Source organism: Podarcis bocagei (genome assembly GCF_964188305.1).
Source record: "Podarcis bocagei genome assembly, chromosome: 5".
Classification (NCBI taxonomy): domain Eukaryota; kingdom Metazoa; phylum Chordata; class Lepidosauria; order Squamata; family Lacertidae; genus Podarcis; species Podarcis bocagei.
In genome coordinates this window covers 12,014,955-12,032,994 of record NC_138129.1, presented here as the reverse complement: position 1 = coordinate 12,032,994, position 18,040 = coordinate 12,014,955, and positions in this window count along the sequence as shown.

Below are 18,040 nucleotides of genomic sequence, written 5' to 3'. Positions count from 1 at the left end.
ATACTGTATCTCATTAAAAAGTGAAGAGCACGAGTTTTCTGGAAACATGAATCTCAACTAAGTCCTCCTTTATATAACAAAATCTGCCTTGTGTTTTCTTTTCTCTCTCTCTCCCTCTCTCTCTCTCTCTCTCTCTCTCTCTCTCTTTCCTTCTTGTTCCTCAAAGTGGCTTCTTTGGCCAATTAAAGCATGATGTTTACTGCTGGAGAAGATGGGGTGTACTGCAGTTAGGGATGGAGGAGAAATCGAAAAGGGTTCACATTTAAACCAACCTAATTCACACTTTCTCAAATAATACGCAGCTCAAATAGCAGCCATCCTTGGAAAGTTGCACTCATTTTGGAGTGCAGTTCTCCAGCCAAGTATTGCGGGTCCTAGGGTTTTTAATGTGCATAAAAATGCACATATTTGCTCAATTTCAAACAATTTGGTTTCTTAGCTTCGACAAATCTGGATTCATTAGGTCTAAACATTAACAAAATCCTAGTGGGAGCGGGAGTGTCACCTTGAGATTAGAGTTAACCATGGGGTTATGCTTCAAGAAAAAATGGTTACTGCTTGGACCTAATGGGTCCCGATTTGTTGAAGCTAATAAATTGAATGGTTTTGCAGCTCCTGACAAAGCAGATTTCTCCAAAGCACATTGAGCAAAATGAACAGCTGATTATCAGAAGCACCAGAGCCTGTCTACTTTTGAATTTATTTATTTTGGGAAGATAATGAACCATAAGGAGGGAGAGCGGGAGCCTCGAAATTGCCCATCAGCAGTTAGCATCTGCACCACACAAATTCGCATGTCTCCTCATCAGTTTCCCCCACAATTGTTCCTGGAAGTAAGATCAGAGCTCACATTTTTGTCATGCCTGTTGTTGTTGGTATCGATCCATCTCAAGAAACAATGGAGGAGTGAGCCATCAGGAGTAAAGTCCAACTATTGGTGGAGTTACAGTGCCTGCTGTGGCTGTAAAGACCGATATGGGAGAGACATGTTTTGTTGCAGCTGGGGCATTTTTTCTTATTCTTATTCTTATTCTCCTCCAGTTTCACTGTTACACATGCACCCTGACCTTTCTTCTCTCTGAGTTCCTCCCAGTGATCATTTCTTCTCTGGTCACTGCTGTGGATAATACACAACCTGACTATCTGTCTCCAAGCACTTCAGTCATCAACAAGGAATTCCTACATGGCAGGGCTGACGTTGCCAGCTTTCATATCACATTTGCAGACATCTTTGTAACACATAGTTGGTCTTCTTGTGCCTGAAGCCAGCTCCCTGTAGAGCACATCCTTGGGGATGTTGCCATCTTCCATTCTGTGTACATGACCAAGCCAGCATAGATGTCACTGGGACAGGAGTATGTATCAGCTGGGAATGTGGGCTTGGGAGAGCACATCTTTGCTTGAGACTCGGTCCAGCCATGTGATGCCCAAAACCTTCCTGACACAGTGCATATAGAAGGCATTGAGGCATCACTCCTGGTGGGTTCAAGGCACTTATAACTCACTTCTATAAAGCAGCATTCTCAATACGCAAGCCTGGCAGACCTTTTGCCCTGGCTATTGTGGGTTATTCTTGGGAGAAAAGCAATGACAAACCTAGACAGCATCTTAAAAAGCAGAGACATCACCTTGCCAACAAAGGTCCGTATAGTTAAAGCTATGGTTTTCCCAGTAGTGATGTATGGAAGTGAGAGCTGGACCATAAAGAAGGCTGATCGCCGAAGAATTGATGCTTTTGAATTATGGTGCTGGAGGAGACTCTTGAGAGTCCCATGGACTGCAAGAAGATCAAACCAATCCATTCTGAAGGAAATCAGCCCTGAGTGCTCACTGGAAGGACAGATCCTGAAGCTGAGGCTCCAATACTTTGGCCACCTCATGAGAAGAGAAGACTCCCTGGAAAAGACCCTGGTGTTGGAAAAGATGGAGGGCACAAGGAGAAGGGGACGACAGAGGACGAGATGGTTGGATAGTGTTCTCAAAGCTACCAGCATGAGTTTGACCAAACTGACCAAACTGCAGGAGGCAGTGGAAGACAGGAGTGCCTGGCATGCTCTGGTCCATGGGGTCACGAAGAGTCGGACATGACTAAACAACAGCAACAACAAAATGACCAGTAAAAAGCAAGGAGCCTTTGTTGGAAGTCCCAGAGTTGTCCCAGGTTTTGGGGATTTTGCTTCTTTTTTCCTGCTTTCATAAATTGTATTTGTACTGCTCTTGTGCATTTTAATGCATTGTAAACCATCCTGGAATCATAGCTTGAACAGCAAGCAGAAATCTAAATTGAATACATGACTGTAGTGAGATGCATTGCATTGTAGTCATTATTTCTAAACATGCATCTAAATTGGCATGGGCAATTTGTTATGCCAATCTGCGCCGTATTTTGACTTCTTTTTTGTGGTGGGAATAATGCATATATTCTCTTTTTTTGACCCATCTTAGGCCAGACTAGTGGACCGTCTACTGTCTGCCGCAGAACCTTTTCTTTATCAGTAGCTAGTGTGCAGGCAAGTTTGGAAGAAAGGTGTAAAACTTCTGTAATGGACAATTATGTGCGAAGATGCCCCAGGGAGATGTTTCCTCTTGACCCCAGCAGTTAGTGCTTGGCTTCTATCTTGAAGCACGGGGGTTTATATCCATCGTAAAATTGTTATCCTACCTAATGTATCCCAAAGCTCTTTTACACACTGAAATACTAGCCCTTCCCATTTCACAGTCTTATCTACACAACCGATTACATGTGAGGGGCTCACTTTGGGGCCAAAGAAAACCTGAATGACACAATTGCAGCATGGCAAATCATGCAATCTCATTGTGGGCAGATTGACTGTGATAACTCCTTTGCTACTTAGATATGCACTTACTTATAGGCTGTCTTTTGGGTACATAGCACACATGATGCAGCCTACATGTGATTCTCAACAGACTGCGAATTAGGCAATCTAAACGACAACAGGATAAACTTATTAGGATGCTAAACACGGCTAATGTTGCTCAGAAGAGACCCATCAAAATCAACAGACTTAAGTAAGTGCATTGATTTCAATGGTTTACTCTGAGTAAGACGAACACGAGATCACACTTTTAAAACATAGACCAGTTAAAAAAAACTAAAACAGCGGCATAGATTCCTGCAGCTAAATAAGCTACACATGCTAAATAAATGTTTTAAAGTCTCAAATGGGGATAGGAAGAGAACAGCCTGAAATAAGCTGTAGGATGGAACTCACCTTGTCCTGTGGGTTTGCATATGGAGAAAGTAGAGAGGCAGAGGGGAACCTCCGGGGTTCCTAGACTGTCTTTCTGACCTAACTTGTGGTGACCTTTCCTCATTACAGTGGAACCTTAGTTTACGAACTTAATCTGTTCCGGAAGTCCGTTCTTAAACCAAAGCATTCTTAAACCAAGGCATGCTTTTCTATAGCAGCATTTACAAATGGAACACACTCAACAGGAAGCGGAACATGCTCTGCTTCCAAGGCAAGGTTCACAAACCAAAACACCTACTTCTGGGTTTGCAGCATTCTTAATCCAAGTTGTTCATAAACTAAGCTGTTTTTAAACCAAGGTGCCACTGTATATGCATCAGTTTTTCTCCGTTTCGTCCTCCTTGCATCCAAGAGGCACTGGGCTTTGCAGAAGCTTATTCCTCCTATTGCACATATATATATATATATATCTGCAGTGAAACACCAGACCCGGGAAAGGGATAGGGTGTTTTTTCAAACTGAAGGAAGAAAATCTTGTTCAAACTTTTCACAACTCACTTCCCCAAGTCCCAAAAACTTAAAAAAAAACAAAAACCCAGAGGTGTTTCTAAAAGTGAATGGTGCTGGGCATTTTAGCTACGAGATAGCTGCTGCCGCCTTTGTCTTCTCTATCTCCGTCTGTCACTTTCCAACTCCCACATCTCAAAAGCCACCACATCCAGACTGACATTTTGACAAAGCTGCCACTCTTAATCATACCGCCACCCATATGTCAAACCTGCCAGAATGTACCTACCTTCTTAAAACGTAATGCTGACCAGGCAAGGGAGAAAACTGTCAGAGAGGAGCAGACGCCGATTCTTCCAGGTTTGCAGAAATTCTCCCTGCTGAGTTACTCCTTTTGCTGCAGACTCATATTTAACACATTCTTCTTTCGCACATTTCAACCGCACTGGAGTTTTGCATAGCCGGTAAAAAGGAGAAGAGGATCCACTTGCTGAACAGGGTCCATGGTGCTCCTGTCCAAAAGAGACTTATCCTCCTCCTCTGTTTCTTCTTCTTCTTCTTCTTCTTCTTCTTCTTCTTCTTCTTCTTCTTCTTCTTCTTCTTCTTCTTCTTCCATTTCTTTGCATGGGAGTTTAACCCTAAAAGAAAATAACATTAAGATACACATAAATTTAACATGTTGATTTTTTTCAACAAATAAAATAACATAAAACTCAGCCACACACACAAGATGCTTTGAGTCTTCTTGACCTCAAACGTTGTCTTCAAATGAAAGCATCATCTATTTGACAACTCCTTCCCATAGCTGGCCAAGTGCCTACTAAGCACTCTCTCGGCTTGGTGCCCAGTGTGGAGAACCAGTCACACTATCCTAAAACCACCTCTGGGTCCCTGTTTCGAACCTCACCTTTGCAATGATGACCTTGGGCAAATGACACTCTGCCCTAGTCCTCCTCCTCCTCCAGCGCCACCATCTGAAACAGGCATGATCATAATAATACTAAGGTAGATCCTAACCACATGTTGCACTAATGACATGAGTAGCAATCATATTGTGAGTTTCCCCCGCAAAAAAAAATTAGGCATGACGGGGGCATTGACACTACAGCGTGCTGGGGGGGAGGTTTGCATCTTCTCCCCCAGCCATAATCTCAGTAGGAATTATCCTCTTCAGAGCAATTAGCATGGGGGGGGGGTATTTTGTAATGATAACTGCTGTTTAGGGAGCAATTTGTATTGAGATTGTGTCTGGAGAAAGAAGTGGAATATAGTAATCTTTCATAATATTGTGCCCTGTGCAAGGCCAAAATTTGGATCTTCTCAATTGTGTGCCCCCTTTGACTCAGTGCCCTGAGGGGTCTTAGGGTGGAAAACTCCATAAAAGAAAAGGTAAAGGGACCCCTGACCATTAGGTCCAGTCGTGACCGATTCTGGGGTTGCGGCGCTCATCTCGCTTTATTGGCCGAGGGAGCCAGCGTACAGCTTCCAGGTCATGTGGCCAGCATGACTAAGCCGCTTCTGGCGAACCAGAGCAGCGCACGGAAACGCCGTTTACCTTCCCGCCGGAGCGGTACCTATTTATCTACTTGCACTTTGACGTGCTTTTGAACTGTTAGGTTGGCAGGAGCAGGGACCGAGCAACGGGAGCTCACCCCGTCGCGGGGATTCAAACCGCCAACCTTCTGATCAGCAAGTCCTAGGCTCTGTGGTTTAACCCACAGCGCCACCCGCGTCCCACGGAGAACTCCATGCACCACTCTAAATCTGGTGCTGTACCTTGCTTTGCTTTATCCTTATATTAAACATCTGATAAACTTTGCTTCAGCCAATTCAGATTGGCTGCACTACTGCCTCTGAAACATCAGAGACAAAGACCTATTGATGATGTGTCCATAAATAAGTAAATTCTGTCCGATGCCTAAACAGTTGCACTTACAAGGTCTACCAAAAGAAATTTTAAAAATGATGGTGATGGTTACCTACAGTTTTATTGATTCATTTAGTCTGGATTCCTTATATATCAAGATTCATGTCTCAAACAGACATGAAAATTTGTAACATTTTCCTTTGTCGGGGGGGGGGGGAGAAGGCTTGTTCTGATTCTGCATACTAATTTGGACTGTCTCTCAGCCAACACGCAGCCATGCTTTCTGAACCCAAAGTCTCTTTTTGATTGTTTTTTTTAAAAAAACCAGACATGATGGAGGGCGAAAGGTCTGCAAAGTCCAGCCAAATGGTTGCTTCAGAGTGTGAGACCTTCTCAACTAGCCTTTTAATCATTAGTATTGCTGTTACCAAAGTCTGATGGGTGAGAAATAGAGATGGGCAGAGAGGCAATTCCTGGGGGACCAGCCCCACCACCTGTTTCCCCCAAATATTTCTAGTGGCAGTACCAGAAATATTCATATATATATATGGGCACAGAACCGGCAAAGTGCATTTCAGAGGAAGGCAAGCTTTGCAAATCCTATCAATTTTGTTGCTGCTTTTAAATTGCCAGAGTGAGCTCACTTAGAGTCTTATTTCCAGCTTATGTTTCAGTTATCATTAGGGTGGTCAATTATGCATTGCCAAAAAGAAGAAGAGAAGAATTGCATCGCCAAAAAAAGAAGACATAACAGGGCACCAATTTGCATGACATTTGCTTTTCTGACTTCTACTAACTATTCTTCTGTAAATGTTATGCTCTACGTAAATGGCTCAGAGGTTTCAAGGCTGAAGTGGTGTACAAATGTTAAAAATAAATATGTGGTGATTTAAATGCGTAGACACAAATTGGAAATAATTTCTAGAATTTGAGTAGAAATATGGTAAGGTAAGGGACCCCTGACCATTAGGTCCCGTTGTGACCGACTCTGGGGTTGCGGCACTCATCTTGCTTTATTGGCCGAAGGAGCCGGCGTACAGCTTCCGGGTCATGTGGCCAGTATGACTAAGCCACTTCTGGCGAACCAGAGCAGCAAACGGAAACGCCATTTACCTTCCCACCACAGTGGTACCTATTTATCTACTTGCACTTTGATGTGCTTCGAACTGCTAGGTTGGCAGGAGCAGGGACCGAGCAAGAGGAGCTCACCCCGTCGCGGGGATTCGAACTGCCGACCTTCTGATCGGCAAGTCCTAGGCTCTGTGGTTTAACCCACAGTGCCACCCGCGTGCCTTAGAAATATGGTACACCTCTCCATATTGGGGAAAACACCACATGACTTGTGTGCCTGTTCCGTCTTCTGATCAGGTGCTGCTAACACTTAATGGGAAATTTCAAGGCTCCTTGTTCTCCCCTTCTAAGATTGTGAGAAGCGTCTGCTAGATCAGGCCAGTGACCAATCTAGTCCAGCATCCTGTTCTCACAGTGGCAACACTCTCTCCTTCTGCTGGGCATCAGAATTAGTAGCACTGATAGCCTTGCGCTCCCTGAATTTGTCTAATCCAAGTTGGTGGCCATCGACTTGGGTTGGTGGCCATTATATGGGAGGAATCCAACATAGGAGATCATTCCACCAGCAAAAAGAATTCCAGCTCGCCAGGCAGAATGATCTCCCCCTGTGCATGGTTCCGAGGGCTTCCCTGACATGCACCCCAAGGCAATGGGGGGGCATGGGGCTGCCATTGCAGGAGGGAGTGAAAAGCCCTGTTTGCGCTAGCAGAAATCCTTGCACTAACTGTTGGGATGCGTCAGGGAGACAGGGGCAATTGGCAGGCCCCCAGCTGGCTGCAGCCCACCGGCAGGCAGCCAGGTGAACTCAAAACGGCGACTCAAGCCTCAGAGACCTTTAGAGACTGAGCACGCAAACCAGCAGAGATAAGAACTCTTTGCAACAGAAGCAACAGACAGAGGCATATGTAAGCATATTTACAAGCATTTATTCAGCATTAGAACAAAGGAAAACATGTCTGCTTCCCTTCGTGTCCAAGCAAACAGAATAGGCAAAAGCTATATACAACAGAAGTTCCTAGCAGACTGTGCTGGAAGTAAACAGACATGTGACATACAAGAACTCCACATGCCTGTTCTAAAGGTGGAACAGAACTATATCCTAACACTAATTTCTGCTACAAAGGGCCCCTTTGTTGAATCTTGCCTCTTGTCATTAAGCCAGACTGGACAGCCCTCAAAACCAAAGACACCTGCAAATAGATGACTGTTCTCTGTAAAGCAGGACACATGAACACTCCTAGTTATAATCTGCATATGAAAAGTGCCTTTCTTTAAGTAACCGCATGGATCTAGCAATGGAAGAGATGGGTGGGGGGAGCAAGCTGCTGGTCTGTGTGGGGAACACCTGCCCCCATTTGCCCCTCTTTGGTGCTGTGCACAGCCTCCAAGCCCTCAGAAGAGAGACCTTCCTCACATCCTAAACCCAGATCTCAAAGAATCTTAGAGATGGGAGGGACCCACCACCTTGGAGATGCCTTGAAGGAGACAAAAGAAGGGATTTGTTCCTCCTGGGAAGTCCCAGTTTGTGGAATTTGAGCCAACCATGCTGGCTGGGGCTGATAGGAATTGTTGTCCAAAACATCTGGTTGGGAAAGACAGGTGTCCTCATTTGTGTATTAAAATTCAACGAGGGCTGGATCTAGGTGTGAAAATAACTTGCAGGCTTCCCAAATGCATGATTTTTCTCATTTGCAGTTGCCCCAGCCTCTCCTGTACCCACCCACCTGCCTTGCCCCTGGCACTATATACCCTGCACTCTTTTCTGACTCCCAAGAGAAGGAAATATCATGTTCCGTGTTTGCTGGGAGTGATTTATGTATGCAGATGGCAACGCACCTCTACTTACTGCTAATGATGTGCCATCTCTCTCTAATACCCTTCCTCTCTGAAACAGTGTATGTGATCAGCCAGCGTAATAAACTGCTCTCCCACTGTCAGACTTGATAAAACCGTAGCTTGTTTTTTCTATTAGCAAATCCAGCCAACTAATACCTTTACATTCTAAAGGGGTGGCTTCTACTTGAGACTATGTCACATCCCCTAAGTATCTTAAAGTAATACTTGATGATATTTCCCCAACCAGTAAACAGACTGATTATATTACAAATAAGATTACCTCTCAGCAGAGCCCTTTTGAAACGAGGGTATGACAAGGGTGAAGGTGTCTTTGGTTGCCAGGAGAGTATGCGGAGGCTGCGGAAGATCCAGCCAGCTTGCTTTTCTTCAGGAGGAAAAAAAGGTGCTTCAATCTCATGCACGCCTTCTATTTGTATGCCGCTTTTACACGCACAAAATCAGGCTCGAAACAGATCGTAAGAAAGAGACGGGAGTGCATTAAGCAAACACGATTAAAACAATGTCACAATAACAGAGCAAAAAGAAAAAAGAAAACAGCAACAACTTCATAGCACAGAAAATATAACAAAACAAAAAATCACATTTCACTACTATAAATATAACAAGATTACGTAATCAAACTGCAGCATCCAGTAGCAAAAATAACGAAGGAGCTTCGCAGTTTCACCTTAGCCCTAGAACACCTCCCATGATGTTAGTCCACAGTTGGTGCTTTATGTATGTATGATTTATGGTGCAGTGGGTCAGTGCATTTGGCCGTTAAGCAAAAGGTTGGTGGTTCGAGCCCATCCAGGGACAACTGTGGGTTGGACTAGGTGTCCCTTGGGGTCCTCTACAATTCTATGATTCTATTATTCTACTCATGGTCCCTTTCCTGCAGCAACTTATAAGGCTATCAAGGGCAAGGAGTGGGATAGCTGGAGACACAGACCCCCATGATGGGTAGGGTGTTAGGTTTTTTTAATGCAAGAAATAAAAGTCAGGGGAATTTATTAATCTGGAAAAATGAATCAAATCTTTGTTTTGAAACTTTGGTTGTGGGATTACCCCCTAGTATGGTCTGAAGGCTCCTTTCTGAAACTAAGCAGGGGCTCCTCCCAATGATCTTTTTTGTTGATGATCTTTTTTGATGATCCTGATTTGCTTGAACAAAGCTTGCATGACGATTATATTATTTTCTCTCTTTACTGAGTGCTGATCTCAATTTGTTTTCAGGAAGGTTGTTGTTGTTGTTATACACATTTATAAACAGATGCTTAAGTCTTCCATTAAAATCAGTGGGGGACGGGGTGCTTAACTTCAGCTGGAATTTGTCCTAAACCCAATTTTGAAGCTCTTATGTTACTGTGGCATAATAATAGAATCTATCAATGTGATACCTTGTGCAAGTGAAGACAGCTATCACAATTTCCCCATTTGGTAATTAAGAACCTTATATGTCTCTTTAACAAGCCACAATCCCAATTGTTTACACCGCCAAAAAGAAGAGACCGAAATATCTTCTGCAAGTAAGAGAGTCCCTGTTTGATTCTAAAGTTCTTAAGAGCTTTTTACAAGAATGTGACAAGTTTGTTTATGATCATGATTATTACAGTCCCTTCCCTCCGATACTGCCTTGTTCCAACGCCATGACTTGGTATGTTTTATTCACTGCCTTTGCTTCCTCCGAATGTGTAGCATCATTATTTTCTTTAAAGTCTGCTGTTGCTTTCACAAGTTGTTTCGACCTGCTAAGACATCATTTCTCCAACCAGTCTTTCCAACCTCCTCTGCTTTGTTGCTGATGCTGATGCTTTAACAAGAGCCTGTTCAAAGCTTTCTTGCTACCTAATAAGCTAACACTTGGCTCGCTCATTCAGGCAACGCACCTGTGGGTGCAGAGAGTTGATCTGCCGCAGCCACTCCCCACCTTAATAAAAACACAATACAGGAAGCAACCCTGAGAAAACGGCTCTCCCTTTCAACTGCAAGGCATCCGTGGAAGGAAGGACCACACGCATCCATCGCCAGAACGACGATCCTCACCCCAATCTCCTTGAGATTCTCTCTTTTAACATATTGCATTCGCCGCCTTTGGCTTTTGCTCGATTTGAAATTTTTGCTCTCAGCTCGGAGAGAAATCCCAAGGCAGCTTACAATTATCAGAAAAAATTATAGCAGGACACTCTCGGAAAGGCACCCTGGCACCAATAGGAAGCATGGAATTTTCTTCTCTGGGATGGGGGAGAAAGAGAGCTGATCGGAAGGTTGGCAGTTCGAATCCCCGCAACGGGGTGAACTCCCATTGCTTGGTTCCTGCTCCTGCCAACCTAGCAGTTCGAAAGCACAGCAAAGTGTGAGTAGATAAATAGGTACCGCTCCAGCGGGAAGGTAAACGGCGTTTCCGTGCACTGCTCTGGTTTCGCCAGAAGCGGCTTAGTCATGCTGGCCACATGACCCGGAAAAACTGTGTGCGGACAAATGTCGGCTCCCTCGGCCAGTAAAGCAAGATGAGCGCCGCAACCCCAGAGTTATTCGTGACTGGACTTAACTGTCAGTGGTCTTTTACCTTTTTATGTTATGTATTTTGGTGTTTTTAAATTGTAAACCATCTTGTGATCCTCGGATGGAAGGTGGCATAGAAATTTAGTAAAGAAGAAAGAAAGAAGACTAAGAAGACACCTTGCCCAGTCCCCCTTAGCATTCCTCCAAAACAGAGAGCAAGTTGTGCCAAACTTGACGCTAGTGTAGTTTATTCTTGTTTATTTCCCTTCCATTGTTCCACTGCTGGAGGCAATATGAATGGCAGTTGCTGGGGGCGTGAGAAGTGGGAAGTGTGCTGTTGCCCCAGGTCCTGCTTGTGGGCTCTCTATAGGCATCTGGTTGTGGACTTGATGGGCTCTTTTTATGTTCTTATGACTGTTTGAAAACAATGTTCTGGCTGAAGTCTCCCCTGGTGGTATCAAACTTTGAACATTCCTGTTCCAGTCTCTGTTACCACAGATGAAATGTTTGTCATATATCCTTTTTAGGCAAACTTTCCTTTTCAGCAAAGCTGTTTCTTACCAAAAAGGGAGCCAGGGAGTAACTGATAGAGAAAAAATAAGTTTTGCAGAGTGCACTGGCTCTTATTTTTTTATGTGCAGGCTGATAGCACCACCTGCAGTCCAAAAGCAGCAGAAACTTCCAGGAGATGATAGTTTAACACAGACTCTCTTATCTTGTAAAAATACTGTTAAACTTAAAATCTTGCTGAGCTATTTCTGCAAACACCCCAGAGAGATTCTGCTTCAATACCGCTTAGAAAACTTACACCATTCCACAACACCAGCAGATAAAGCGAGATTGTTTAAACGTATCCTGTTTGTTTTCAATTACCTTCCTCTGTTTCTAAATACAGAAGTGTCAGTTTGAAATTCCTTCCTCAGCTACTTGAATTGATATTAACATGAGGTTGCCACATTTTCTCTGGAAGAAGCTCACCTTTCCCACAACCCACTAGGCAAGGTTGTCCCAGAAGACATCCACACATTGGATTTGCCAAGGTCCTGCATGTAAAAACAAATGTTTGTGGGCCAGAACATTCTGGTTGTGCCCCAGATTCCCCCCCCCCTTTGGTTTTTAGGTTTGCTTCTTTTTTTGTATGATTCCAAACCTAAACTCCACATCCCTTTAGAATCAGAAACACACAAGCAGAATGACATCCTCTCCCTTTACATTTCTATCCCCGTTTTTCTTCTAAGAAGCTCAACATGGTACTCTTGGCTTTCCATTTCTCTGTGTCATCCTCACAAGGACCCTGGGAGGTAGGCAAGGCTGAGAGACAATGATTGACCCAAAGACTCACAATGAGCTTCGTGGCCCAGTGCTGGTTTTAATCTTGTCCTCCCAGGTCTTGGTCCAACTCACATCCCACCACTTCAGACCATATTCTGGAAAGTAGGCCCAGAAGTGAATAACCTGGAGGAGGGGAATAATCTTTTTCCATAGGTCTGGGAGTTTGTGGAGGCCTGTTTTAAGAGTCCTGTTTGGCACCTTTGTTTGACTTTTTCACCAACACTGAGTGTACACAGCGACTGGAACTAGAAATAAAAGGCTGTCCGCAATATCTTTGCTTAGTTTTATTTTCAAAAACATAACAGCCAAATGCTGCAAGCCATCACTCCTCCTCACCAGCAGCTTACAAAACATTTAATCAACTTAAATACAGTTTCAGATAATCAATTATCCTATCACATCTCTTCCTGCATCTGGTGCAGAAAGTAAACTCCCCTTTTAATTAGTCAAATAGTCAAGAGACCACAGGTGTACAGCTAAGTAGGTCAAACTGCAAACATACACCTGTGAGCTTCAATTAACCCACCCCATTCCTGTGTAGCATCATTGACCACTATAAGATAAAAAAACCAACAACCTTTTCATTGCCCACTGGCCCCTCCTATGCAACCTCCTCAGGCCACCTTTGTGACCTCCTGGGCATTTTCATTGAACCCTTGTTGCCTGGTTCAAGGTCCGTGAAATATACTCGGAGTCAAGTGTGAATTTCATGCTCTTTATTCAGCTCATAGTAGCAATGAATGAAACTTTCCCCAAAACGTCTAGCTATATATACATTATTTACACAATGGCCCCCACGTGACTGGCTAATTCCAGGCTGCTCCTGTAGGCCAATCAGGTTGCGGATTCACCTCCTCCAGAAGCCTGATTGGCTGCTCCTGCAGGCCAATCAGGTTGCTGATTCACTTCACCCAGGAGCCTGATTGGCTGCTCCTGCAGGCCAATAAGGTCGCTGATTCACTTCCACCTGGAGCTGGATTGGGTGGCTTTTGCGGACCAATCAGACTGCTGCATTCTGGATCCTATTGTTCAAGGATTCAGCTCAGTATATAACAGTCCACCAGCTACCACTGCAGGCAGAGATGGGAAGGGGTCCTACCTGAAACCCAGGTGAGATGCCACCTGCCATTGTAGACAGTGCTGAACGAGATGCAACAACTTGGCATTAGGCAGCTTCCTATGTTCCCATTATACAATAATTCTGGGTTAAAGTTGTTTATATGCGTGTATAGGATTCTATATGCGCAGAAATGGAAGGAAGATGAAATTCCCTCAAAAGAAGAATGGATAAGTAAGATGATGGACTGTGCAGAACGAACAAAACTAACAGCAAAATGAAGAGAATTGAATGATGAGTGTTTTATGGAAGAATGGTTGCCTTTTTTGGAATATCTAAAGAAACATTATAGCATGATGAACTTGCGAGCAGCGCTTGAGCTAGGAGTAGGGTCGCCATACATACGGAATTTCCTGGACATACCCAGAATACTGCACTCAGAAGCAGTGTCTGAACGGAAATCAGCAAAATGTGTGGGAAAATCCAGACGTATGGCAAGTCATGTTGGCAGTGTCGTTTCTCAAAAATGTTTCTTTTTTGCGATTTGCCCCAAAGGGTCAACAAGAAGGGTCAAATATGGCAACCCTAGCGATGAGTAAGAGAAGTAATGAGATTATGATATTGTGGTTATGATTTAATAGATAGAATACACCTTGAGGGAAAATTTTTATGAAGGTGCAGTACCGCTGGTACCTGACACCATTAAAATTATCCAAAATGTATAAAAGCGTCTCAAGCAAATGCTGGAGATGTGGAGAAGTAGTAGGCTCAATGCTGCACATGTGGTGGGCATGCAAGAAAATCAGGGAGTTATGGAATGTAATTTACATGGAGCTTAAAAGAATCTTTAAGGTTTTGTTTATTAAAAAAACCCAGAGGCTTTCCTTTTGGGGATACGAGGCTCTGATATACCCAAGAATGCAAGGGAAATATTCTTGTACACCACAGTGGCTGCAAGAATATTAATAGAATATTAATATTAAAAGAATATTAATAGCTATGAACTGGAAGACTGAAAAAGTACCGACAAAGTTGGAGTGGCAACATAAATTGATGGAGTATGTAGAGTTGGCTAAATTAACAGAAAAAGTAAGAGACCATACTGACCAAACTTTCATTAGGAAATGGGGCATGTACAAAATAATACCTTAAGGATTACTGTAATAACATGATGTCTGTGGCAGCCTTTGAATAACTTCTGTGGTACATTGGATAAGTGTAAGAAAATACCATATTTCTGATAATTAGTAACGGGAAATTGAATCAAATAGTGTGCTAAGCAAATGAACAGTTAAAGGCATGCGGAGTTGGCAGGAAGTCGGTAGAACGAAATAATAATAATTCTGGGAACATATATGTGCTTCCATCATGCCACCTCTTAGTCACCTTTTTCAAAACTAAAAAGCCCCAGGTGCCACAACCATTTCCTTGTAGAGAAGAAAACTGACTGGCTGCAGATTCGGGAGAGATGAGAAATTCAGAGCTGGCTCTCGTATAAGGCAAAGCTTGTTGTTTATTCGTTTCCATTCACGAACTGTTTCCTATGAAACGTACAATTTAACACAAACATATCAACACTAAGCATGGATCTATAAAGCAGTTTCATATGTAAAAACATTATCGGTACAGCACGTGCGGGAAGCTTTGGCCTTCCAGGAGTTGCTGAATGATGGGAGTTGGTGGTCGGCAACATCTGGAGGGCCAAAGGTTCCCCAAGCCTGCAGTACAGGTACATAAGAAAATTCATCTATAGCTGCCAAAAAGACAATAGAGACATCAGCTGTCTGGTGTGTAATGGGAAGGAGTTCCAAAGGGTGGGTGCCTAACATTTAGAGCAGACCTCCTGATGAGATGCTATCAGCAGGAGACCCCCCCCCCCCTACAGAGAACAATGAGCAGTTGGATACAGAAGGAGTAAGACAATGCTGAAATATTCCAACGGAAAATTTCCCCAGCAACAGGTGTCCTCATCAGGGCAAGCAATCAACTAAGTCTGGGTCAGTGTAAATGAGTACAGTGGTACCTCGGGTTAAGAACTTAATTAGGTCCGTTATTAACCTGAAACTGTTCTTAACCTGAGGCATCACTTTAGCTAATGGGGCCTCCTGCTGCTGCTGCTGCTCTGCAGCCGCGCGATTTCTGTTCACATCCTGAAGCAAAGTTCTTAACCCAAGGTACTATTTCTGGGTTAGCGGAGTCTGTAACCTGAAGCTTCTGTAACCCGAGGTACCACTGAATGTGAATGAGTCAGCATTATTTCTCTGGCCAGATGGCTAAAAAGAGAAAAAGTTTATGTTCCTCTATTTGTTTTTTTTTCCTTTCTTTATTAATGACCAGTGTAAAGTTTTGTAAATAATAAAGGCTCTGAGAAACAGAACCCAGTGGTGTTTATTCCTGTAATGGGAATTGCACTAAGAGAGAGCTGGAATGCTGCTGCTGTAAAGAAGAAAAAGATGAAGGAAAACTTTTCTGTAAAAGGAACTCTGCTGCAGAAACCCGAGAGTAGATGTCTATGCACCAACATCCTGATCCTGAGCTTTATAACTCTTTGCACACCAGTACCAAACACAGGGACATGGGTGGCGCTGTGGTCTAAACCACAGAGCCTAAGGTTTGCCGATCAGAAGGTTGGCAGTTCGATTCCCCATGATGGAGTGAGCTCCCTTGTTCGGTCCCAGCCCCTGCCAACCTAGCAGTTCGAAAGCACGTCAAAGTGCAAGTAGATAAATAGGTACCGCTCCGGCGGGAAGGTAAACGGTGTTTTCGCTGCTCTGGTTTGCCAGAAGCGGCTTAGTCATGCTGGCCACATGACCCGGAAAAACTGTCTGTGGACAAACGCCGGCTCCCTCGGCCTATAGAGCGAGATGAGCGCAGAACCCCAGAATCGTCCGCGACTGGACTTAACGGTCAGGGGTACCTTTACCTTTTACCAGAGCCTAACAGCTGCAGTTGCCGAGATGCAGAGACAGGGAGAACTACAGCTGTTGACGTATCTCCGCACTCAAAAGGACCTTCTGACCCCACATTAACTAACCTAATTGTTGAAATGGTCATTTGAGGTGCCCTGCCCTTCAGTCAAGAGGTGGAACGGGTGGAAATGAAGAAAGGGGTCTTCTGAGTTTTGGCATCCCATCATGGGAGTGCCCACCCCAGAGAGGCTCGCCTGCAGCCACCAACGGGGACAGGGCCAGCCGGGGCAGGACGCTCCACAGGGCCTCCAAGGAGTCTGCCTGCCTGCTCCCACTCAGCCGCCCTACAGCTGAGGGGGAGGCAGCGGGTGGACTGTTTGGACAGCGTGGAGCTTGTGGGCACCCAAACCACCGTGTCACTCCCAGGAGAGACACATGGATCGGGCCCACTGCAGGCCCCACGGTGAGTGCCGCCCGGCATTTTGTCACCCGCTCAGTGGCATCCTGCCCCCACCAGACCCCCCTTCCTCCGCCCCTGCTCGCCTGGCACTAAATGTACGTTGGAAGCGGATGGCTGGATACAGGCCTTTTTATTTGCCTGAGATGCAGTCTTTGGCATTGTTGAGCTGTATGCTAAACATGCTGTTTTATTGCTATTCTGTTGTTCCAGTACAGTGGTACCTTGGTTTACAAACTTTAATAATAATAATAATAATAATAATAATAATAATAATAATAATAATAATAATAATAATTTATTATTTATACCCCGCCCATCTGTCTGGGCCTCCCCAGCCACTCTGGGCGGCTTCCATAGAAACTAAAAATACAGTAAAATATCACACGTTAAAAACTTCCCTGAACAGGGCTGCCTTAAGATGTCTTCTGAATGTCAGGTAGTTGTTTATCGCTTTGACATCTGCTGGAATGGCGTTCCACAGGGCGGGCGCCACTACCGAGAAGGCCCTCTGCCTGGTTCCCTGTAGCTTTGCTTCTTGCAATGAGGGAACCGCCAGAAGGCCCTCGGCGCTGGACCTCAGCGTCCGGGCAGAATGATGGGGGTGGAGACACTCCTTCAGGTATACTGGACCGAGGCCGTTTAGGGCTTTAAAGGTCAGCACCAACAGTTTGAATTGTGCTCGGAAACGTACTGGGAGCCAATGTAGGTCTTTCAAGACTGGTGTTATATGGTCTCGGCGGCTGCCCCCAGTCACCAGTCTAGCTGCCGCATTCTGGATTAATTGTAGTTTCCGAGTCACCTTCAAAGGTAGCCCCACATAGAGTGCATTGCAGTAGTCCAAGCGGGAGATAACCAGAGCATGCACCACTCTGGCGAGACAGTCCGCAGGCAGATAGGGTCTCAGCCTACGTACCAGATGGAGCTGGTAAACAGCTGCCCTGGACACAGATTTGACCTGTGCCTCCATGGACAGCTGTGAGTCCAAAATGACTCCCAGGCTGCGCACCTGTTCCTTCAGGGGCACAGTTACCCCATTCAGGACCAGGGAATCCTCCACACCTGCCCGCCTCCTGTCCCCCAAAAACAGTACTTCTGTCTTGTCAGGATTCAACCTCAATCTGTTAGCCGCCATCCATCCTCCAACCGCCTCCAGACACTCACGCAGGACCTTCACCGCCTTCACATTCCAGAAGTCTGTTCTTAAACCAAAGCGTTCTTAAACCAAGGCATGCTTTTCCATAGCAGCAGGGGACTCAATTTACAAATGGAACACACTCAACAGGA